The sequence below is a fragment of the Protopterus annectens genome, chromosome 3.part0 (assembly GCF_019279795.1).
Source record: "Protopterus annectens isolate FY-2018-M chromosome 3.part0, PAN1.0, whole genome shotgun sequence".
NCBI lineage: Eukaryota > Metazoa > Chordata > Ceratodontiformes > Protopteridae > Protopterus > Protopterus annectens.
Genome location: NC_056731.1, coordinates 478,646,945 through 478,672,865, shown reverse-complemented (window position 1 = coordinate 478,672,865; position 25,921 = coordinate 478,646,945). Strand labels below are relative to the sequence as shown.

At 42.5% G+C, this 25,921-nt stretch overlaps 1 protein-coding gene across 2 annotated transcripts in view; it reads right to left on the bottom strand.

Moving 5' to 3' along the window:
• TBC1D7 (TBC1 domain family member 7) overlaps positions 1-25,921 on the bottom strand; it is a 1,434,943-nt gene that overhangs the window by 660,028 nt on the left and 748,994 nt on the right. The gene's annotated exons all lie outside the window — the stretch shown is intronic.

Below are 25,921 nucleotides of genomic sequence, written 5' to 3'. Positions count from 1 at the left end.
AGGAAGCCAAAATACACAAGTTTATTGTCCTGGTACCTCAGCCTTTCGCCTTCAGGGGATAACATTTTACATGCCCATCATTCATTCAATAATCATATTATAATAAATTAAACAATTAGACAATCCCACATTGATACAAAATTATTTAACCCTTTCAAAACATACACAAAATTAAATTAATTTCTAATACATAAATAAATAACTACCCCACCAAAAACCCACCAGGACCCACATAAAATCCAACATTCTTTTCCAGTTTTCAAAAATTTAAACATACTTCTTGATTAAGTCCCCTGGGAAAGACGGTATCATAATTAAAAATATATGTTTATAGTTATTTAGCCTCAAAAGAAAGTCCCCCTTCCATTCCTGTAGGTTGTGCCAAAATACTGAAAAAACAAAGAAGCTCCATCCCCACAGTGCTCAGATAAAAAATGTTGAACTACAGGACTTTCTCTTTTCCCATTCCTAATATTAGCCAAGTGTTCTAATACCCATGTTCTCACCATCCTTTTTGTCTGCTCGATGTACCACATAGTTACATCACAATCACACCCCAAAATATAAACAACCCCACAAGATTTACAATTGAATTTATCTCTTGCTACATATTTACAGCCATTAATTATGGTTCCTGAATTATTCCAAATTCTATTACATACACTACGGTTACCACATGGAAATGAACCCACTCCTTTTGAGGAGGACGACTTCTTTTTCTTTCGGCTGCTCCCGTTAGGGGTCACCACAGCGGATCAACTGTTTCCATTTCTTCCTGTCCTCTGCATCTTGCTCTGTCACACCAACCACCTGCATGTCCTCTCTCACCACATCCATAAACCTTATTTTAGGCCTTCCACTTTTCCTGTCAACTGGCAGCTTTATCCTTAGCATCTTTTTCCCAATATACTCTGCATCCCTCCTCAGCACATGTCCAAACCAACATAATCTTGCCTCTCTGGCTTTGTCTCCAAACCTTCCAACCTGGGCTGACCCTCTAATATACTTATTCCTAATCCTGTCCATCCTCGTCACACCCAGTGCAAATCTTAACATCTTCACTCTGCCACGTCAAGCTCTGACTCCTGCCTTTTTGTCAGTGCCACTGTCTCCAACCCATATAACATAGCTGGTCTCACTACCCTCTTGTAGACCTTCCCTTTCACTCTTACTGGTACTCATCTGTCACAAATCACTCCTGACACTCTTCTCCACCCACTGCATCCTGCCTGTACTCTCTTCTTCACCTCTCTTCCACACTCACCATTACTCTGAACTGTTGATCCCAAGTACTTAAACTCATCCACCTTCGCCACCTCTACTCCCTGCATCCTCACCATTCCTCTATCCTCCCTCTCATTCACACACATATATTCTGTCTTAGTCCTGCTGACCTTCATTCCTCTTCTCTCTAGAGCATATCTCCACCTCTCCAGGGTCTCCTCCACCTGCTCCCTACTCTCACTACAGATCACAATCCTAATTGGTTGACTAATTCCTTTAAATTACATTATCGACTAAATGAAAAAATTGACCCTATTTGGAAAAATTGTACTCAAAATCTCATATGAGATGATCATGGGCCACAAATCTTTAATTATTTTCCTCAAGGATTCAGAATAAGGGCTGTACCTAGCAACAAAAAACATTTTTTCTTCATCCTCCTTATGACTCGCATTCACTCGACCAGAGGTAAACCTACCCCTAACAAACCCCTTCCCTTTAACACCACCTTCTATCTTATCTCTTGCTTTCCCCAATATCTCCTTTGAATGGTGGGGAAGTTATTTATTTATGTATTAGAAGTGAATTGAATTTTGTGTATGTGTTGAAAGGGTTAAAGAATTTTGTATCAATGAGGAATTGTCTAATTGTTTAATTAATTTATTATAAGATGATTATTTAAGGAATGATGGGTATATAAGATGTATCTCTTGAAGGCGAAAGGCCGAGGTACAAGGAGAATAAACTTGTGTATTTTGGCTTCCCGATTTGCTGTTTAGCAATACTTTAACAAAAAGAGAGAGAAAGAGAGAAATACAGTGAAAGCAGACAAGTGGCAGGCTACATTCATGTTCAATAATAAGTTCAAAGATACTCAATATTAAGCTTTCTGAGAGAATGTGCTTTGCATTTTCAATTCTCTGATTTAGGAGGAGCAATGCAAATAGTGTCCTGGTAACAATGGTAAGGGATTTAAAGCCAATATGCAACCCATCACATACTTGTTGGCAATGATCAGAATCACAATCACATTTACTGGCCAAGTATGCATGCATACAAGGAATTTAACTCTGTTTTTAGTGACTGTCTAAGTATGCATTACATAAACGACATACATGCAACTATTAAGAACAAGACAAAAAAGTAAATATACATACAAGGTGCAAAGTGCAACTCACTGCAAGAAATACTGAAATAAACTCTGAAAGAAACAGGCATTAACAATATGTAAACAATACTGCAGAATCCTCAGAGGCATTTACATATTACAAACTGAAGTATTATAGCCTATAAAACAGTTTTGTCACAAAAAGTGTGCGTAGCCTTGCAGCCATAAGGAATAATGCACATTATACCATGACCCCCCATTAATATTCCAAAACGTGCACGCTGATTGGCCAGCGTGCACGTTGTAAATCGACTTATACTAATGGAAAAAGGTCCGGTCGCCCGGACTTTTTCCATTAGTATAAGTCTCTTTTAAAACACTGTCTCGCTATATTAAAAGAGTTTAACATAGCGACACAGGTTTAAAAAAAGCAACGGAGATCTCCGTTGCTTTTTTTAAAGCTGTCTTGCTATGTTAAACTCCTTTAACATAGCGACAGTGTGTAAAAAGCAACGGAGATCTTGCTTTCTCTGTTGCTTTTTTTTTAAACCTGCCTCGCTATGTTAAATGGGCTTAACATAGCGATACAGCTCTAAAATAAGCAACGGAGATCTCCGTTGCTTATTTTAAAGCTGTCTATGTTAAACCCATTTAACATAGCGAGACAGGTTTAAAAAGCAGAAAGCAAGATCTCCGTTGCTTATTCGCTATGTTAAATGGGTTTAACATAGCGAGACAGCTTTGAAATAAGCAACGGACATCTCCGTTGCTTATTTTAAAGCTGTCTCGCTATGTTAAACCCATTTAACATAGCGAAACAGTAAAAAGCAACGGAGATCTTGCTTTCTCCGTTGCTTTTGGCCACAGCTCTGATGTACTGCGTAGGCATGCGCAGTACATCAGAACTGCCGCAGATACCAGACAGCTAAGGAAGGGCAGCAAAGAGGCATTATACAATGCCATTATTTAAGAAACGGAATTCTTTCTTTTCTTAAATAATGTCATAGTATAATAGCAATAACCCACTTCTGGGTGTGGGTAATGCAGGATTCGCCCTCGGGACCAAACCACGCCAACCGTGGGTAAATCCCGGATTAACCACACCCAGGAGTGGGTTATTGCTATAGTAGTATAATCTGCAACTTTTAAACATAATATTTAGGACACTGGCAAGATGAGCTCTGAGAAATATTCCAAGATGTAAGTGGCATGAGCTGGTTAAGGAAGGTGAATCAAAAGTGCTCACATTCACTAGTTTGAATAAGAAGGAGTTAATAGCCACCTTGTCAGCAACTGAAGTTCAGTACACGGGATGTGGAAACCATTTGGCAGGAACTGCAAATGTGCAGCATGGAGTTAAAGGGCCACCTGACATGCCACCGGATGATCCTGTAATGCAGCACAAATTAAAGGAACTATTTATTTATTTATTTTATTTTATTTTACATTTGAGGGTGGCCTAAGAGTTAAGGTGTTTGCCTTACAAACACAAGGTGCAGGGCTTGAGTCTCACAAGGGATAATTGGCTAGGCTTAAAATGGCTCGCAAGGGCAGTTAGCTTAGTATGAACCTATGAACCTATGTTGACCAGGCTAGTCTAACTGGATACATGTCCATTTTCAGTACAGGCCCGGGGAGATAAGCTCCACTTTAAACTAAATAAATCAAGACAGAACAAAAGTCCAAAAAAATATCTAAATACATATACATGAAGATTTTCTTCAACAACTTGAATTATACAGAACTAAATTATGCAGATTGTGACTACTGAGTTTAACAAGGCAAAATACAGTACTGTTACCATGGGAAAGTGACTGATATTCATCATAAGTATATTGGGTAGGAAAGTACCTTTACAATGATGTATATAGGTTATAAAAAAATATATAACAGAGAAATAAGAAAATTATTAAATATATGTACATAAAGAAGTAATTACAGTCATAGTGAAAGAAATAGTTGGTCTATATACAAGGTGGAAGACGTGCTCACTGCAGAAAGAATGTTGTAAAAAGCATAGTCAGTGATAGTTCCTTGGGAATAAGATACTAAGAAGGGAGTGAGGGATGAATTTACTAATTCTGCAAGGTGGGTTATTGGAGGTGAGTTTTAGAATAATGTTATACTGGGGGGGGATTAGTCAGGGTTAGTACAAGGACATGGCCATTGTGTTTTTAGTTGAATCTTTAGTTGCTTTTAAAAGAGTGGTAATAGAGATGTAAGTTTAATGTGAAGCTTGTTCCAAATCTTCCCCACTGAATTAGAGAAAAGAGAATCACCTGCCTTGTTGTGAAACGAAGAGGAGACAAGAGGAGATAGAAGCAGCCAACAGAGTGAAATAGCCTGAAGCTGCTGAGAAGGAAAAGTGTGAAAGACAAAGGAGTGAGACGTGGAGGAAATTAACAATATGAAGCTGCCTTCCCCTAAATTTCACTACTCCTCCTGGTCAGTATTTTGTATGTAATATTCTCACAAATTCCATTAATTGTAAGTAATTTGCTACGTCTCTTCTAAATATTACACCACCATTTCTTTTATCTGCTTTACAACAGTCAACACTTTGGTTACGCTTACTTTGGATTCTGATTTCCATTTTTCTACTCATTACTTTCTTGGCAGGCAATATCATTAAACTTGGTAAGGTCTTGCTAAGTCTAGACAAGTCAGATCCTGTATCCCAGATCAAAAGAATAAGTTCCTTAGTTACAGCTATTTGTTACCTCAACATTTCTGACAAAGTACTCTGCAGGGTATTTTTAAAATTTGCCAACTTGTTACACACACCCCCCCCCCAAAAAAAAATGTTACCAGTTATATCTCCTTTTCCCACTACACCTCCAGCATTTATCTATCTGAGGAAAAATTATCTGAAGTTTGTTTGGGAAAATACCTATGGAAATACAACCCTGTAAAAATCCTAAACCTTCTGGACTTAGCTGCATACTTGGGAACCTACCAGTTTTCCTTGGTAAATTGCCTCTCATTCTTTTGTCACGATACTTAAAGACATCATACAATATTTTATGCTTCCTACTAATGATCCCCTTTTTAACAGCAGCTTATGTTGTACACTGAACTCAGAATTTAATCAGAGATGGTGTTTCTCTTACCACTCCCCTACCCCCTTCGCTTTGTCTATACTCTTATCAATCCCTGGTAGGGAAGGTAGTCTTTAGTCTGTAGTCCAAACTTCTGCTTGGCCTCATCCCACTCTATCATTTTTCTGTTCCTAGTTATATGCTCCTAATACCTTGGTTACTTTGCTAATTTTCTCCAGTAAATTTCAGCCTTTTCTTGCCTATTTTCTGTACCCCTGCTTGCAGTCATCCCTACTGGTAAAATCTTACTTAGGCATTTGGCAAAGTTATGCAACATGTCAAACCCTGCTTGTGGCAACTAGTAAAAAAAAGTGACTTTTCAGAATGTTTTTAAACGTACACCTAAAACATAACAAAAAAGTTTAGAGACTTTAGAGAAGATGATTTCACTGCATAAATAAAAGCTTTCTTTGATAAGTGGAGGAATGGATGTCAAATATTCTCATTTGAAATGCTGGGAGGCTTTCTGATAAGAAAAACACCCAGAACCTTGCCTGAGGATATGAATGGCAGATCAAGAATGTGCATTGGCTTAAAATATGACCTCTATTTAGCAAGTAGAGGCTAACTACAGAAGAAAGGTTTACTTAGCACTACGCATGGGTGTAAGGAAACTCATGGTATGGTCAGTCTAAAAAGTTGTAGCTCAAAAGCATTCAAGTTTCAAGCCAGATAAAACAATTCAAATGTCTTAAAAATCATTTACAGAAAGCAATAGTTTATTCCTTCAATAAAACACTCTTATAAATAAGCAAAAGTATAACAGAGAATGTATATCATATGATAGCTAGTTGTCAATCAGATATTCAGCATATTTTCTAATTAGAACAGATGGTAAATGCCTGATTTGTTATTTGCACTGAAAGAATTATGCATTATTTAGTAGAAGAGATGCTGAACGTCTGAGTTGTTACTTGCTGTCATGTGATGTAAAAACTCTACTATGTATTTTATCTGTTTATAAGAGTATTTAAACATTTGAGAAAGCAATTCCTGTGCAAAAGCTTGTATGGTTTTACTTAAGAAATAAACTGCATTCTTTGTTTCTTTGCAACACTTTTTTTTGTTTTTCTGGCAGTCTAAACAATCACATTAAGTTATCCAATAAATGAGGTAAGTCACTGGTTCCAGTATATACCAGTCTTCTGGGTTACAGGTTTCCAGCAAAACCAGATGGGACATGTACAGTCCAAATGTCTACAGATAAAGGAAGTGGTAAAGTTACATAAAAGAGCTAGCAATAGCAGTACCCCAGCAGTTGTGAGTTGTCTTTAAACTGTTGCTGCTCCAGAATATCACAAGAGCCTGTAACCTATCATGTTAGAGAATAAAGAAGCTATTGCTAACAGGGATACTGTATCAAATATAACTATTGTTGAGCCTCCAGTTGTTAGACAGTAGCTTTACTTGCATGGACAGTCCACTCCAGTTAAGGCCATGGAAGGATGCCTTTTCAGTTATTTGCCAGAGTTCATCTGGACTTGGAAGAAGGTAGCCGTTTTTGATGACATCCTAAAAATTTTTTGAAAGGAAATGGTAATGCAGCACCTTCCGTACATGCAGTTCCACAAAGCCAGACATGGTGAAAAGCATGTGGGGAACACACAGGGGGAGAATTAAACAGCACTTACATATCTAACAGAGTCTGTTGCGTTGGTTAATTCAGAAGAACCACGTAATCAGACAGAAAGGTGTCAAAATGTACTGGATGATTCCTATGGGGGCTAATTCAAGTAGATGGAAGAACTGGTAATGGAAGCATAAATCCGAGTCACAGCTGTCAAAAGATCCTAGATTTCTTATGGAAGGGGAACTGGGAAGTATCATAAAAAAGGACAGCTGCAACATGCATAGTTCTCATTTCCAATGTTATAAACCTTGAAGGAGGTAGCTTAGGAGGCTTCCAATATTTAAGCGCAGAGGGAGTCTATATACCAAGACAAGAATTTACTGTACAGAGTGCGGACATCTGGATGGGGGCTACAGAGAAAAGTGACACAGCACTTGGTATCTCCAGTGGCATACTAGTGGGCACTTCTGAGCACAGCCAATGATATCCCCTTTTGGTGCCATCTAGGCATAAAGCATGCAAAGAAAATGCTTATACAGCTTTTTCACTGGACAAATACTGACAAAGATTTTAAACACATCAGCAGTACCAAAAGGTTAGGAAAGCAGAAGATAGAGCTAAGATTGCTTTGGTGCTTTTACTTATTACTCAGAATCTGTTTCAAAGGACAGCCATGGATATTGTGCAACTCCTTAGTACCCTAAAACACCACAGGAAAGAGGAATATCTTTGCAGCGATGGACTAATCTGCTAAGTACTCAGAGATGATGATTCTGTCCTCTGCTGAAGCAGGAAAGATGGAAAATATTTCCACAGAAATATTCTTCATAATAGGTTTCTCTATGAAATACTGAGATACAATGGTCTAGCTTTATTGTCAGACCATTTGACTTGCCTGTGGAACTGTTGTTGGATAAAGCAGTTAAAAATTCACGTCCTACCATTCACAAACAAATGCTATGGTGGACAGATTTAACTCCACTCTTAAGACCACAATGACAGTATTCACAGACTAGTTTCAGTGGGAGTGAGACTAATACCTGCCTATCTCCTCTTTGCAAACAGGAAGACAGACCCAAGAATCTATATGTTCTCAGCCATTTCAACTACTTCATAGTCACAGGGTGAGGGTTCCCTACACTTAATTAATGATGAATGTGTGAATGAAGATGATTAACATAAAGAGTCTATTGTGGAGTATGTACTAAGTTTTAAGAAAAAGCCTGGGTAACTCCTGGACTTGGCAGAAGAGCACCTCGCTCAAGCACAACTGTAAAAAACATTTTGGCATGACTGGCCAATGAGAACATGAAAATATAGAACTGGACAATGATAACATAATATATTTTTGAACAAACGATAATGGCGCCTATTCCTACTTGGCAAAATAAGCTTCAAGTAGCATGGAAAGAACCTTTCACTGTTGAAAGGAAGGCAAACAATGTTAATTATGTGGTGGAATTGCCAGGCAGGAGACAGAAACTGAAAATTTACTTACTAACATGCTAATTGCCAGAGAAATCTGGGGAGAAATTTTGTAGAAGAGCCCAGTGAAGCTCAGTCTAGCAGATGAATGAATGGGGCAATGCTGTTACACCAGTTAACCCCTACTCAGGTTCTGGAAATCTGAACAGTATTATAGGTTCATAGGCAGGTACTAGGCTATTGGCCCTAGGGCCTATACAAGCCTAGCCAAAAATGTACCCTGGCTTTTGCCACCCAAGAAAATTATTTTCCTGTGCCCCTGTCAAGCAGAACCACAGAAGTGATCCCCGGGGTGAATTTCCTATTACCCATCCAATCATCAAGATTTTTCCTGAAGAGTGCTAATGAGGAGCTCTGTTTGACATAGATAGGTAGTCTGTTCCAGAGTATGGGAAGTGTCTGGGACAGGAATCTATCCCTCCAGCATGTTCTGTTTATTGTGGTGACAAGGTTTAGGTCCCTAGAGCGTGTAGCTCGGAGGGATTGGGATTTCTTTAAGTGGAGCATGTCCAACAGCTCTGGGTTTGACATAGCTTTGTATGTTAGGCAGAGACTGCCTCTGAGTACGCGATATACGATGGAGTAAAGCTGGAGTTTTTTGAGACGGTCTGTGTAAGGCATCTGTTTGAGGCCAGTAATCCTCTTTGTGAGGTATTTTTGTGGCCTTTCCAGTTGTTGTAGATGTCTTGTGAGGTACATACCAAAAGGGGCGTTGTACTCTATAATGGGTCTGAGTGATGAGTAGAGGGGAACAATGACCTCTTTTTTTCTGGATGAGAAACCTTTTGTGATGAGGTGTGCCATGTACAAGGATTTCCTGACTACTTTGGCGATGTGATTATCAAAGGAGAGACTACTGTCCACCTGTGTCCCAAGGTCTCTTATCACACTTTCGGTGTTAAGTAGACTACCGCCTATGTGGTAGTTCATGGGTACAGAATTTTTACCAAAGGGATGACAATGCACTTTTTGGCATTGAGCTTGAGACCATGTCTTTGACACCAGGCATCTGTCTCAGTGAGGCCCTTTTGTAGGATGTCCACATCGTTAGGAGTTTCAATTATGGCTCCTAGTTTGCAGTCATCTGCGAATTTAGTTATCCAAAGACCTTCTGTGTTAGCCTGTACTTCAGAGAAGTAGATACCAAGCAGGAGAGGACCCAGGACTGAACCCTGCGGTACTCCACTTGTCACTGGTCTGAAGTCTGATTTGGAGTCTGCTACTTTCACAGTGTGGGTTCTTTCAGTAAGCCAGTTGGCAACCCATCTTGTGACAAAGGGATTTATACCTAGTTTAGTGAGTTTATCTATAATTCCAGAGTGGGGGATGGTGTTGAATGCCTTGGCGAGATCTAGATAGGCTGTGTGAATGACCTTACCCTCATCTATGGCTTTGGTGACTACTTCAAAGAAGTCTATCAGGTTTAGGAGACATGATCTGCCTTTTACAAACCCAAACTGTGTGGGGTTCAGGGTTTGGAGATCTCCAATGTCTTTGTTTATGAGTTCCATGATGATACGTTCCATGGCCTTGCAGACGAGGCTCGTCAGGCTAATGGGGCGGTAGTTCCCGGGGTCTGTTGTGGCCCCCCCTTTGTGGAGTGGGATAACTGTCGTGGTGTGCCATTCAATGGGCACAAAGCCTGGGGTGAGGCTATGACTGAACATGGTACTTAGGTGGAGTGCCAGTTCATTCTGTAGTTCATGTAGATGGCAGCCTGGGATGTTGTCAGGTCCCATGGATGCTGTGTTCTTGGCTTTGGAGAGTGAAGTTTTTACCTGTGCAGCCATGATTACAGGAACTTTGCATTCTTCTGGTATAAAGATGGGCCCTTTAGGGGGTGAGAGGGGGTAAAGTTAGCACTGAACCTATCTGCCAGGATGCTGGCAGTTTAGAGATACACTCATTGCTAAACAAGTGTATATCCAATTGGTGGAGTCACAGATGGATACAGGGACCCAATGGCCAATCAAACAGGCTCCTCAAGGTACTATAGCAACTAAAGCAAACAATGTGGGATGAAATGCTGGAGGTGTTAGACATGGTGGTAATCCAGTAGTCACTAAGCCTTATCGGTAGTACTAGTAGTGCTAGTACCAGAAAAAGGATGGGCGCTCCAGGTACTCTGTAGACTACAGGAAATAAAACAGCCACACATAATCAAATATATCCCCATGCCTAGAAAACATGAAGCTTTAGAGCAACTGGGTAGGGCTAAGTATATGACACACACACACACACACACACACACACACACACACACACACACACACACACACACACACACTGATCAGACCAATGGATGATGGCAGGTGTGTATGTAAAAGCAAGACTGGCAGGTACCCTTAACACTTACAGCAAGGGAAATATCACATTGTTGTCACCCCATATGGATTACATGTATTCACCAAGATGATTGGGATGATAAATAGCACAGGAACTCTGAAGAGGCTAGATCGCATCTTGGCTGGAGATGGACCCCATGCTCTTGTTTACATAAATCATATCACTATCTATAGCCAGTCTCAGCTAGAACACTTTCAACAAGTGAGGGAGGTAATGAGCAGACTATGAATGGTAAAAGCATCTTACCTTAGTCATCAGGTACTTGGTGGTAAGATTTGGCCATAGCCTACACTTGTTGCCAAAAAGCAACGATGGGCATTTCTGAAAACTTTGAGGTATTACACAATGTTCAATAGTACCATCATGTCTCCTCTTATAGATGTTACCCAAACTAACAGGTCAAAAAGGGTTACCAGAATATTATAAGGGCATTCTAAAAGCTCTTGAATGCCTTTGAAAGACCCACCAGTACTAGCTAGTCCTGATTACAGCAAAGAATTAACTGTGAATGCAGATGTTTCTAACTATGGACTGGGGGGCTGTGCTTAGCTATGTTTTGTCAATGACCGAACAGCATCCAGTAGCATATATAGATTGGAGACTTCAGCCAATGACAGAACAAATAACTTGGGATGGTGTTCACAGGTTAGTACTAGGCTAAATGCCCTTGCGAGTCATTTTAAGCCTAGCCAATTATCCCTTGTGAGACTCAAACCCTGCACTTTGTGTTTGTAAGGCAAACACTTTAACCATTAGGCCACCCTCCCAATCCTGAGCTATAGGAAATCTTCAACTCAACCTACATGGTAAAATATCGACAGCAGTAGCACAATATAATTCTCTGAAGCGGTAACACTGAGCTAGTGGGCAAAATGGCAAGCTGCTTAGGTAGAGTACAGGATTATATTCTTGCAATATCACAATGTGGCACCAGAGTGGAGTTAGTAATACAAATACAGGCTTTCAACATAGGGAACTTGGTGATTTAACAATAAAATTACACTTTCTCCACAAGCAACATTTCTTAGTAGTCTCTAAAGAAAATTCACTGTGGTATGGGGCATAGAAGTTGCTGTTTCTTTCGGCTTTTTCCTGGTTAGGGGTCGCCACAGCGGAACTCCGGTCCGCTAATGATTGGCAGTTGGTTTTTACGTACCGAGTTGCCAGCCCTGACGCACAGCCTTCAACGAAGGTACACCCATTCACGCATGTCTCCACGCAGAAGACACTCTAGCTGAGAATTGAACCGGACAGCGTCTTACTGTGAGGCGACGCTACCAGTATAGAAGTATCAGATGATAAAAGTTTTCTTGGATTAAAAAATATAAACATCTGCAAACTTCACTATATGTAGAGAACCTACAACTGTTTTCTTTAAATAGTAAGGGACTCTTTACTGTAATATGGAACCATTTACTGTTGCCATGCTATATGTTTCCTTGACAAGATGAGTTACCTCCACATAAAATGGAACTGTCTGTGCTTTTTAGCAGGTTGTTCTAAAATGAAATATTTTATTTGTGTTCAAAATATGTCTAACCTCTATGAAGTGTCAAGAATCATAGCTGCTATTTTCTTTTGTCTGGGACTGTTATTTGGACTTGTGAAATTTGAACTTATAATAAAAAAAAAGAAAGAAAACAAAACCAATGAACTGATAAAAGAACACACCAGGCCGGTGGCAATCTCCAAAAAGTTTATGTAAGCGCTTTTGTTGAACAAATAATCCAACTTCTTCAGACACAGGACAACAGTTAAACATTCAATTTAAAATATTCCAAAAGGAAATTACATCAGCAATAATGTCAACAGGAAATGACATCAGCAATAATGAAATCATAAACACTCCCATACTTATAAAATATAAATATAAATAAAAATATGTTGTTTGTACAATACTACTATAAATAAAGCTATAATATTAAACAAGAATAGTTTATATACACCAATTGTAAAATAATGCCACCCAGACAAAACATATTCATCTTTGAAGTGCTTTTAACTTCAAAATACACTTCAAAGAGCAATACTCATTGAGACCTGGATAGGCAGTGGCATTAAGTTTCAACTGCCAATACAATTCTCTACTTTCAAAAGTTAATTGCCATGGGCCATCTCTCTTGTTTTTGTTACCTGCTCAATAACCATGTATTCAAAGGAGTGACCCTCATGTTCCATGATATGTCTAGCCAAAGCATTGTTGCCCTTACGCCTGCCAGTACTGTATTGGTGTTCATAAATTCTCTCCTTAAGATGTATCTCAGTCTCACCAATATAAAATGCAGCACAGTATTGGCGTAAGGCGATGTAGACAACCCCAACAATTTGAACTTATGGAAACCATTAAAACAAGGATTTTTGGCTCACAGAGTTGCTGCACTTTATTTTCATCCTGAGGATTCAGTGAGGACTCAGTTGTGTACAATAGATGCAATTACACATTTTTTCTGTGATTAGTATATCCTTAAGAGCTAATTTATTTTTTCTCCATGCAACTGAAATATCTTCTTTGAATGTGTAATCAGAAAAGCGAATAGTTTATTTGTTCATTTGCAGATGCTGTATTATTTTATTACTGTGACTGTTGACATCTACCCTTTCTGAAGGGACAGTTTTTGGACATCAGTTATCATAATTCTTTCCATTAGCCAAAATAGATTATTGTGAAGAACAAAGTTTCAGTGCTTTATTTCTTCCAGAAAGAGTTACTGATTTATGATAACACATGCTAAGAATTTGTTGACGCTGGACTTTTGACTACTTTCTATTATAAGAAATTGTAAGTTGGCACACTGGAAGAGTGGCCAACAAATAAGATCAAGGTATCAAATTTGTAATCTAACTGGTAGCAGCATACTATGAATATAGGAAATGGGTACTGTCATTGGTGAGGTATCAGTAGCCCTTTTTGGGAAACAATGCCAAAATTGGTTAATTCTTAATTAATGGTGATAATTTTGCACTTGAAGGCACTGGGCTCAGACTGAGGTGGGTGAAATCCCTGGGAAGTCAGTAACTATAAATCTATTATGTAAAAGCAGAAGGTGTAAAACTTATTTGGGTGTGACAACTGCTGTTGTTCATAACCCAAGGCAGCAGTGTACATTTGTTATAAACTCTTAATGCTAGTCATCCACCTGTGTACAAATATAGCAGCAGTGATGCACATTTAGGCTCTGTAACCTCTACTCCTCTGTTACCTGGTGACAGCAGTGGGATTCAGACCCCATCCATCCATTACTTAAATTGATAACAGCAGTGAGGAATTTAAGACCCATACCCTCTTTCCGCAACATATTTGGGGGCAACAATAGCATTCATACCCAATCTATCACACCCACTTCACCCTATACCAGCATTCTGAATTTAGGCATGCTGTTTCAGTAACAATACTGAACTCTTATTCCATTTAGTACAGTATAGGTTTTTGCAGGAAATAATGTGTGCATGACTCTGTGTCCAAAAACTGATTCATATTTTAACATTTTGCTAAAAAACAATTACATGTTCTGTACAAATGATCACATTTCTATTCTGAAAAATAATAACAGGTGTCTTAGCTCATTACAAGCTTTGAGTGTCACAGCTTTGCTGCAACTTTACAATAAGTTGTACACAGCTTTCCACAGAGACTGATCACTGACTGAGTGCAGTGGTGGCAATGGTACAACTGTTGCAAGTGACTGTGGTGTTGAAGTGAAAACCAACTGATAATATAAAGCTTGTAATGTACTGATAAAATTGATGTATCTCCATATTCAGCTATGTTTACAAGCTTCATTTACTGACAAAGGATAACATCAATGATAAAAGCAGCAGAAACGTGGTTCTTTTGCAAGGTGACTGGGATCACTCTCCGTGACAAATAGAGGAGATGTGGAATCTGTGAGTATCTTGAAATACAGCCACTGCTCTTCTATGCTGACAGACATCAGATGCAGTGGTTTGGGCATAATGTCACGATGCCTTTAGGCACCTAAAATGGCCCACTAAGAGGAGGCCTTGGAACATATCCAAGATATGCTTGGGATTATATCTCTCATCCTGCCTTGAAACAGTTGGGAATATGGAAATTGAATCTACCCTGCCCAAATCGTGTAGCATAAGTGGTTTAGAAAATGAATTGAAGGATGAATGGGTAGCTCTCTTCAGTGGCACATCTAGTCCTTAATATTGAGGGCAAATTCACTGAGATCCCATTTTACCAAGCTTGACCCAAACTCAGATCCCTAAGGAAATGGTTCTTGAGTTTTTACATACCTTTGATACAACATTGTGGGAAACTTTGCCCCTCCTTTAACTCATCTGAACCTTCATCAAAGTCACATTATTTCTGCGGAAGGAGGGCAAACTCTATGGAATAAGAATTCAAGTTTGCCCTTGATAATGGGGACTATACCTAAATACCCTGAAGTGATACCTGCAAAATAAGATGCCAGTGAGAAAAAAATCTGAAGTATCTGTGATATTTATTACAATATATCATGATGTCTTTAATTTAAACTTGGGCTATGTTCAGCAAGACTAGCTCAGTACTCGGCCGTAATAAATGTAATCACTAACAGTTACGTATAAGGAGCTGCACCAGTAAAAACTGCAGCATATAAACAATCAGCCTGAGGTTCTGGTTTACAATCATACTGCACTTCAACAACAGTCAGATACTTTCTGACTGAGCTACAAGGACTCACCTTGACAAGTCTACATCTGGGTTTATCATTCCTTCCTCTCCAGTTTGGTGTATTCTTCTCAGAAGCTCTGACACCCTGGATATGCACATCCTATGCCAGTGCACATCATGACGTTATGCACCACACCAGAAAAGCACAATTATCCCTTAATCCTACCATTTCATCCCAACCTCAGAACAAACATATTTCCCACAAAGCAAGAACAGCAACAACAAATATCTTACACTGTTACAAGGATATAGAATTACAAATCTCTGACTTACATGGAACTCCAAAAGACAGGCAGTCCGAATAGAAGGATAGCGGACAGGGTGCATGTGACCCGCTATTGAGGATCATCTTACAGATAATGAATAGAGTTTAATATACCTTTTATATATGACAATGAGTACCACACTTGATGAGTCTATGACTGGGTTAATCCCAAGCCATAAAGTCACCTAGGGTGGAAAAAGCCAGAGAACAATCAAAAGATGAACATTCAGGAAAACTAAGTCTTGAAGTACAAAGGTACCACAGGAGGCCTGATCCTTGAAAGTCATGGTCAAGCAATAATTTTATTTGATTTTTTTAACCAGATACATGGATGAATATAGAACCCTTTTTAGCTACTTTGAATAGCTAGCTGAATATTTTGAGGTGGTAAACAGTAGAAAGAACAAATTCTGATGTTGAATTGAGGAATGTAAAGTCGTCTGTGGAATGTGTATTGTGGTCAAGAATAATTCTGTGTGTCCTCCTAGAAGCAGTAGTAAGAAGTGTGGTGCATACATTTAATTATGCCACTTATTACTGAAACTGACAGAGTTTAGTAAAGCGAATTAACAACTTTGTTACTTGTGTTTTCTTGCGTACAGCCTGTATTTTCTTGGATGTATCCAGCCATCAAGATTATAATTCAAGTGAACATTGCTTTTAAGATTTTAAAGATAGCTTTGCCTAGGTTAGTTTTATGAATAAACTTACTCATTCATACATAATAGTTTGCATTTTGGGGATGTGTTTTGCACAGAATTACAGACCAATACAGGTAAGGCATATTCTAACTTTTGGATTAGAACATTAAGGGCAATAGCTTGTCTTGCTGCAGGGTTAAGAGACTGGAGATTTTATAAATAATCTTATGTTGATTTAAAATATTTGTGGATTGTGTAACAGTGTGAGTGTGAAAAGATGACATTTGTTCAAAAATAATGCCTTACAGAAGGAAGTTGACAACCTACACCTTGGGGAGTTAGCACAAGAGTGGGAGAGACTAATGATCAAACAAAATTCGGTTACAGAATAACTGCTAAACTCAAAACAGACAAAGCCAATGTACTGAGAGGGGGTCAGAAATGACGCTCCCATTTTTAAAGTGACAGAGAATGTAGTCAATAGTAGCAGTCACGCCAGGTATGTCAGCAGGGTGCCCTTCAGTAAGGCCAACAGTTACCACCACAGCTAGCACCTCTGTAAACAAACAAAGGGTTGAGGATAGACAAAGTAGCAGCATTTTGCACTAAACATGGTGCCCAGTTAACACTGAAAACAAGGAACCTCTTGTGCAGACCCCAGAAACTAACATTCCAAGGAGAAGTCAATTATGGCCAGTTACACCATTTAGGTCCCTGTGCCAGTACAGACAAAATCTTGAAAACCTGACATACCAGATGTGTTATTTAAACTCAAGTGCGTTGGTTGCAGTAAACTCATGAAATCTACCTCCTTCAGCAGTAAAAACACCAGTCAGGTTTTTGATATAGGTTTTTATGCCAACTGCCAATCTGATTGGGTTGTTTATCTCGCCACATGTCATTGTTCATCCTTTTATGTGGGACAAACCTCCCGTCCGATCAAATTCAGAATGGGTGAACATTTTAGTGAGATTAGACACCATAAACCAACCAACGCACTTTATAAACATACTTTGGTACATCCAAGTGCTTCCTTTAATTTTATTATTATTGACAAAATTACTACATATAGATCAAACAAAATGGGCTGGCATAACATACTGAATAGAAAAGAAAAAAAGTGGATTATCAAACTCGGTGGATTATTCCCTCCGGGTCTTAACGAGCATCTATAATCACTAATCATGTGATTAAATATTTGCATTATATAAATGAGTATTGTATTTGTTCTCTTTACACTGATGAAGGTATTGTTATTTTTGCTGAAACCAGTCTGATTTATACTTGTTTTTTCCATATGTAGTTTATACTACATTTAAATAAAGTAACTTGGTGCTACAGCTGCTGGTCTTATTTGTGCTTTGCCATTCTGTAGGATGTCAACATCACTTGGGGAGTTAATAATAGCTCCCAACTTGCAATTGTCTGCGAACTTTGTCAGCCAGAGTCCCTTCGTGTTGGCCTGAACTTCACAGAAGTAGATACCAAACAGGAGAGGACCCAGGACAGAACCCTGTGGGACTCCATTCGTGACTACTCGGCAGTCTGACTTGGAGACAGCTACTTTCACACTGTGGGTTCTATCTGTGAGCCAGTTTGCAACCCACCTAGTGATATAGGGGTTGATGCCTAGCTTAGTGAGTTTTTCTATGATACCTGAGTGGGGAATGGTATCAAAGGCCTTGGCCAGATCAAGGTAGGCTGTATGACCCACACTGCCTTCATCCACAGCTCTGGTGACTGACTCAAAGAAGTCAACCAAGTTGAGCAGGCATGATCTACTCTTCACAAAACCAAACTGCGTGGGATCCAGAGTTTGGAGATTCCCTATATCCTTGTTTATTAGGTCCATGATGGTGCATTCCATAGCTTTGCATATCAGACTCATCAGGCTAATTGGGGCGATAGTTCCCAGGGTCCGTAGTCGCTCCTCCTTTGTGGAGAAGGATGACTGTAGCAGTGCGCCATTTGTAGGGACAAAGCCTGAGGTGAGGCTGAAATTTAACAGGGCACACAGATGAGATGCCAGTTCACTCTGCAGTTCATGTAGAACCCAGCCAGGGATATTGTCAGGTCCCACAGAAGCTGTATTCTTGGCCTTGGACAGTGCTGTTTTAACCTGTGCAGCAGTAATACTGACTGCCTGGCAATCTACTGGTATTGTGTTTTGTCCTTTGTGGGGGGAGAGGGGTAAAGTTGGCACTGAATCTGTCGGCCAGTATATTGGCAATAACTGTTGGCTCACTATTGCAGTCATCATATTAACCCTGCCTGCAGGTGGCCCTCACTAGGCCCGAATACCAGAGTCTTGGGATTTCGAATGTGGTCGCCTCCTCCATGGACGTCAGGTCATCAGGGGTATAAAACAAGCAGCCGATGCCATTACATCAGTTTTTCTTGCCCTAGATGTCAGGAGCCCCCAAAATAGGAAGCTATTACATGGTGTAGAACACCTCCAGTAAAAGGTAAATACCCCTGCCATAAAAGATGGCCATAAAGAGGATAGGTAAAAAGGATAGAGAAAGCCAGGGGGCTGGAGGGAGGGACAGGACTGCAACATTGAATACACGCGAACATCTACATTTATGGTAAGTGTACACAACTGCACTATTTTCTTTGTGTTTCACTGTTGCAGTCAACACACTTGGGTTGATTCCCAAAGCTGGGGAAGGGTGGAGGCAGTCAAGAAGTGTTGGGGATGGCTAGCAGGCCTTGTAAGACTGCTGTAGCAAATCCAGCTCTGGATTTAGAGAAGACTGATAAGTGGTAATGCTTGGTGAAGGTGTGTACAGAATTTCAGGTTGCAGCTTGCAGGATGTCCCTGTTGGGGACTCCCCTGAGAAATGCTGTAGAGGTTGAAGTAGCTCTAGTGGAATGAGTTCTGATCCCCAGAGGGGTAGGTTTTGTATGGTGCTTGTAGCAGAAATTGATGAAGTGTGCTATCCATTTGGAAATGGTTTGCCTCGAAATGGCCTTGCCCTCTGCCCCTGTAGCAAAGCTGACTAGCAGCTGGTCAGACTTTCTGAAAGGCTTAGTCCTGTCAAGGTAGAACCTGAGCTGTCTGCGCACATCCAAGGAGTGCAGGATCCTTTCCCCTCTATTCTGAGGATTAGAGAAAAAGGTTGGAAAATGGATGGATTAGTTTAAAGCCACACTGGATACCACCTTGGGCATAAAGGAAGGGTTAGTCCTGAGGGAAACTCTGTCAGCATGGAAAATAATGAAGGGCTCCACCGCCATAGTGCCTGTAACTCAGACACTCTTCTCACTGAAATAACAGCTAGAAGTAAGGCTGTTTTCCAAGAGAGGAATTTTAACTCTACTGAAGCAGCAAGTTCAAAAGGGGGAAGTGTGAGCTTTTCTAGTACAAAGTTAAGGTCCCAGGCTGGGGTGGGAGCTCTCCTAGGGGGCCTTAAATTGTTAGCTCCACTCAGGAACTGCTTGATGAGAGGGTAAGAAAAGAGAGGAGGCTCAGTTTTATAATGAGCTGAGATGGCAGAGACATGAATCGTAATGGGTGAGAAGTATAGGCCTATGTGGAGCAGCTCTGCTAGGTAATCAATGTTTTGAGGTACGGTGGGCACATCTGTGTCCTTTTCTTGAGAATGACTCTAACAATATCTTTTCCACTTTCCAGCATAGGACTTCCTAGTACTAGGCCTTCTGGCCTCAAGGATGACGTCCAGCACCTGTTTGCAGAGGGATGCTGGTGGTGTATTCATGGGATAAGCCAGGCTGCAAGGTTTAGGGTTTGCAGATGTGGATGCAAAATCTGTCCCTCTTGCTGAGACAGCAGGGAAGGTGTCTGATGTAGGTGCCAGGGTGGGACTGCTGTCAGACTGCATAGGAGTGGGTACCAGTGCTAGCGTGGCCAGTCTGGTGCAATAAGGATTGCTCTTGGCCTGTCCTGTTTGATCTTGAGTAGCACTTTTGAGAGGAGGGGCAGAGGAGGAAAGGCATAAATTGAGAGTTTTTCCCATGTAAAGGATAGGGCGTCCACTTTCCAGGCTCTGCTGTGAGGGTTCCTGGTGCAAAATGTGTTCAATTGGTGGTTTTGGGGGGCGGCAAAAAGGTTCACCTCTGGAATTCCCCACCTCTGGGTTAGATGTTTGAATGAGTTGGGTTCCGGTTTCCACTCGTGAGGGTCCAGTAGATTTCTGCTTAAGTCATCTGCCAGTGAATTTTACTTGCCTGGCAGGAATTGAGCTTGTAGGTGCACTTTGATGCTCAAGGCTGTGTTCCACAGAGCCATGGCTAACCTGCAGAGTGGGTATGAATGAGTCCCTCCCTGCTTGTTTATGTACCACATAACTGTTGTGTTGTCTGTCTTTATCGGGGCTGTCCTGGAAGGATAAGGTATTTGAAGACTGTCAGAGCATTCTGTACAACTAGCATCTCTTTCTGATTGATATGCAGGAGAATTTGTTCTGGGTTCCATTTGCCTTGAATGCATTTGCCTTCCATGTGAGCCCCACATGCATAGTCTGATGCATCTGTTGTCGGGGTTTGGGCAGTGAGGTTTTGAGTGAAAGGAAGTCCCTTGTTGTGGCTGCATGCTTCTGCCCACCAAATGAACTCTGCCCTTGGACACAGTATGATACTAAATAGAAGTTATGTACTCACCATAACGTTCCATCTGAGTAGATACTTCATTTGCCTGCAACCTGTGGGTGTCGGATCCGACCTCGGATCCGATCCGGCAGCTTTCCAAGCTCTAAGATCTGAGCTCCTAGCTCCTCCCCTACCCATAATCCCCCAGTACCAACCACATTACCTCAGATCGTTTTTTTTGCCTCACCAACTCGAGACAGAAACCAACTCCAAATGATCAGAAAAAAAATTCCCGAGGTTCGGGGGATGGCAGGGGGGGGTCGGTTGCAGACAAATTAAGTATCTACTCAGATGGAACGTTATGGTGAGTACATAACTTCTTTATCTGAAGTAGTTACTTCATTTGATCTGCAACCTGTGGGACAGAGTCCCCAGCTAACCTATAGAACTTGGGTGGTCCTTACGGAAGGATATTCCGAAGCACCGCGGAGCCAAAAGAAGCCCTACTCCTGGAAATAATATCCAGTTTGTAATGAGAAATGAAGGTATAAGATGAGGACCAGGTAGCCGCTGAACAAATATCGTCTACTGGAACCCTAGACCAAAAGTCTGTTGAGGTAGCTACAGATCTTGTGGAATGAGCACAGACGCCAACTGGAGCTGGCTTCCCAGATGAAGTGTATCCCAGCATAATGCAATGACAAATCCAATTTGCTACAGTCACTTTAGCAATTGCCTTGCCCATGGCTGATTTTGCATAAGAAACAAACAACTGGTCCAACTTGCGAAACTCTCTAGTCCTGTGCAAGTAAAAACACAGTTGTCTGTGTACATCCAATTTGTGCAACGTATATTCTCCTTTGTTGTGAAAATATGGGAAAAATACAGGAAGATTTATCGATTGATTAATGTTTGATTCTGTAGCCACCTTAGGCAAGAAAGACGGGTTAGTCCTGAGGGACACTCTATCTTTGTGAAAAATAAGGTACGGAGGTTTGATACACAGAGCTTGTAATTCTGAAACTCTCTTGGCTGAAGTAATAGCCACTAAGAAAGCAGTTTTCCAAGACAAGAACTTTAACGGAACCGAGGCCGCAGGCTCAAAGGGTGGTCTCGTTAAGGCTTGTAAGACCAGAGTGAGATCCCACGGGGGAACCACAGTCTTGACAGGTGGTTTCAAAAGAAAAACGCCTCTTAAGAAGGTTTTGCACAACTTAGTAGATGCTAAGGAGCCTATGCCGTCCTCCATGTGAAAATGGGAGATGGCCGCCAACTGCACTTTGACTGTGGAGGCACTTGCTCCCTGTCTAAAAAGCAGGGAAAGGAAGTCCAGAATAGTCGGAATAGGGACAGTAAAGGGGTCCAATTCTTTATCTTTGGCCCAGATGGAAAAACGTTTCCATTTACTGTTGTAAAGTTTCCTGGTAGATGGTTTATGAGCCGCCACCAGAATGGCCTTAACGGGGGATGAGATACCGGGAGTCCTAGCCATTAATGGAACTGGATCAACCAAGCAGCAAGTTTGAGATTGACCAGGTTTGGGGTATGGCATCTCGCTGGGTGCGAGATTAGGTCTGGACTGGGATCCATAATCCATGGGGGAGCCACACTGTGAGACCGCAGAAAGGGGAACCAGATCTGTTGAGGCCAGAATGGGGCTATGAGGATAACTCTGCTCCCCAACCAACAGGCTTTCTGGATGAATTTCATCATAAGTGGGAGGGGGGGATAAGCATAAAGGAGTCCGGGAGGCCAAGCATGGACTAGAGCGCCTCTGGGGGGAACTATCGCAAAGTACTCGCTGCATTTTGTGTTTAAAGGAGAAGCGAAAAGGTCGCAGCGAGGCTGACCCCATTTGTGGAAGATCTGCTTTGCAACAGATGGATTCAGAGACCACTCGTATGGAGTGAGGAACACTCAACTTAGCTTGTCCGCTAATATGTTGGACCGCCCCGGAATGTGCGTTGCTATCAGAAAGCGGTTGGTGGAAATCGCCCATTCCCACACTCTCATGGCTTCGACACAGGGGATAAGATCTGGTCCCTCCTTGTTTGTTTATATACCAGACTACTGACATGTTGTCCGTCTGGATTGCAATAGTCCCTATGGGAAGAAGGTTGTGGAGAGCTTGCAACGCCAAAAGCGCCGCCCTCATCTCTAGGACGTTGATATGTAATGCGGTCTCTAGGGGAGTCCACGTGCCTTGAACGGATCTGCCTGAACAATGCCCCCCCCATCCGAGGCAAGAAGCGTCCGTGGTCAACGTGGCTTTGGCCGGAGGAATCACAAAGGGTCTCCCTTCTCTGAGTTCCTGCACCTGTAACCACCACAGAAGGGAGTCCCTGCACACCCTGCTCAGGGGGATTGGCATGCATAATGGGTGGATCGACAGGGACCATTGGACTTGAAGGGTCCATTGTAATATGCGCATTCGCAGGCAAGCATGACGAGAGAGACCGATCGCTGCTGACACAGACCCCAGTGCCCTCAGGACTAACTCCGCTGGAGGAGCAGGGCTCCGAAGAAGGGCTAACACCTGGAGCGACAAGCTGTTCAGCCTGACTGACGTTAGAACAACTTTGGAGATTTGTGTATCTAACCTGGCCCCTATGAATTCTAGGGTGTGAGTGGGGCACAGGCAGGATTTCTGCTCGTTTACTGAGATGCCTAGGTTGTGGGCCAGAGACAGAGCATAATCTCTCGCCGCACAGAGCTGATGCCTGTTGGTCGCGGTGAGGAGCCAGTCGTCTAGGTAAGGGAAGACCTGAATGCCCTGGAGTCTCAGGTGGGCTGCAACCACTGCCATGACCTTGGTGAACACTCTGTGGGCTGAGGTGAGGCCGAATGGAAGAACCCTGAATTGATAATGACTGGCTCCGAGCCGGAAGCGGAGAAACCTCCTGGATCGTTTGTCCATTAATATGTGGTAATACGCATCCTTGAGGTCTAGCGAGCACATCCAGTCGTTCTCCCGCAGCAGGGGGAGAATTGATTGGAGAGTGACCATCCGGAACATTTCTTTGGGTATGAACAGGTTCAGGGCGGAAAGGTCTAAGATGGGTCTGAGGTCCCCCATTTTCTTTGGCACCAAAAAGAACCTGGAGTAATAACCCAATCCGGACTGGTCTGGGAGGACAGGCTGGATGGTTCTTTTTCTTAGCAGCTTTGAAATCTCCAAAGCCGCTGCCTCCCTCTGATCGGGTGGGACATCGGGGAGGCATCTGGGTTTGGGGGGAAGGTTTATGAATGGAATGGAGTAACCTCTGGATATGATCCGGAGCACCCATCAATCTGTTGTAAGGGACTCCCAGTTTGACAGGTGCTCCGACAATCGCCCCCCGACTGCCTCCAGAGAGGGACAGTCGGGCAAGCCCTCAGGGCTGTTGTGCGGGTCTGTCCGAGAAAGGTTCTCTAGACCCGAAATTACGCGGCCCCCCTCTGCCTCTGGTCCGGCGTCCACCTTGTCCTCCTCTGCCTCTGGAGGATGAGTGGTCCGCAGCAGGATGAGATTGCTGAGACTTACGGAACCACAGCTTCTTTTGTCCCCTCTGATTCCTGGAGAAGGATCTTTGGGGATTAGAGAAGCGGACTCCGACGGCAGACAGCGTCTTCCTGTCCTTTTCGCTTTGGACCAGTGTGTCACGAACAGTTTTGCCAAACAAGGCAGAACCGTCAAAAGGGGCGTTCACGAAGGACGCCTTGAAGGGGTCCGTGAAGTCGCATAGATGGAGCCAGGAGAGACGTCGCAAGATGACCCCGGCTCCTCTAGCGGCTCCCTCCGTTGCATGGGAGAGAAGCCGCATAGATGTATTGGAGATGGATTTTAGAGTGGCCATTTTAGTCTCAAAACCCTTTTTGTCTGGGACCGACATGGACTCTGGGGGGGCTGCAGCATATTCCTTAATCAAGTCTCACTGTAGCCTAATGGTATGTGCCATATAGTTCAACGCCCTTATGGAACAGGTCGCTGAAGCAAACATCCGCTTCCCAATCCGGTCAAGCGCTTGAGATTCCTTATCCGGCGGGTGAACCGAAGAACTCTCCTGCGCAAGTTCTTTCTTGGTGGCTGCCGCCACCAACATAGCATCAACGGGGGTTCCTTTGGCCCAAGACGGTCTATCTGTGGGTGGGCTGAGGACTTTATCGGGGTGCCTTGGAATTGGCTCCACGGTGTCGGGCTCCTTCCAAGCCCTGGTGGTTGGCCGGAGGGGACACCCAGGAGGTAGATGGGCCTGCCTCAAAGGCCTCCAGGAACACGGACTCATCAAAGGAGGGCTTTTGGGCTGACCACCCCCCTCTAATACGCAACATTTACACGATGTCTCCAAAGGAGACATCTTCAGGGGGTGATCTTGGGGAACCCTCCGTATCATCTAAGTCCGTGTCTGTGGTAATGGACTCGGGGGGAGTCCAGGTGCCTCCTTTTGCACCGATGTTTCCGAGGGACCTCCTCGGTGGGACTGTCTGAAGAGGGCTCGTCCACGGGTTGTTGTTCCTCCACGGGAACTAGCTGGAGGGCTTGAGCAGGCTGTTCAGATGGACGGATGATGGAAGACAGACCCTTATACAGTGGGGGTACGGGTGGATCCGAAGCCCGGGTCGGGGATCTGGAGGACGTCGACAGTACCCTCTCCACTACCTCGAAAGCCGAAGGAGAGCCACTCTCACCAGCCTCTGAGAGCAATCTCCTCGGATCCGAGGAAGGGATCGGGGTCGGAGCCGATGCAGTCGGCGCCGAGGCAGAGGTGTGCTCCGACGCCAACAGTGCCGAAGACACAGCAACTCCCTCGAATCCAACGCTCAGCCCTCGGCCCCGAGAGCTCGAGTCCGACAAGCTCGAAGGTATGGTCGGCATCGAAGAGACAACCGCTATCGGCACCGACAATTCCCCGGGCCTGAAAGGGCCTGGATCCGATGACTCTGAGACCCGAAAATGAGTCAGAGAAGGAGTG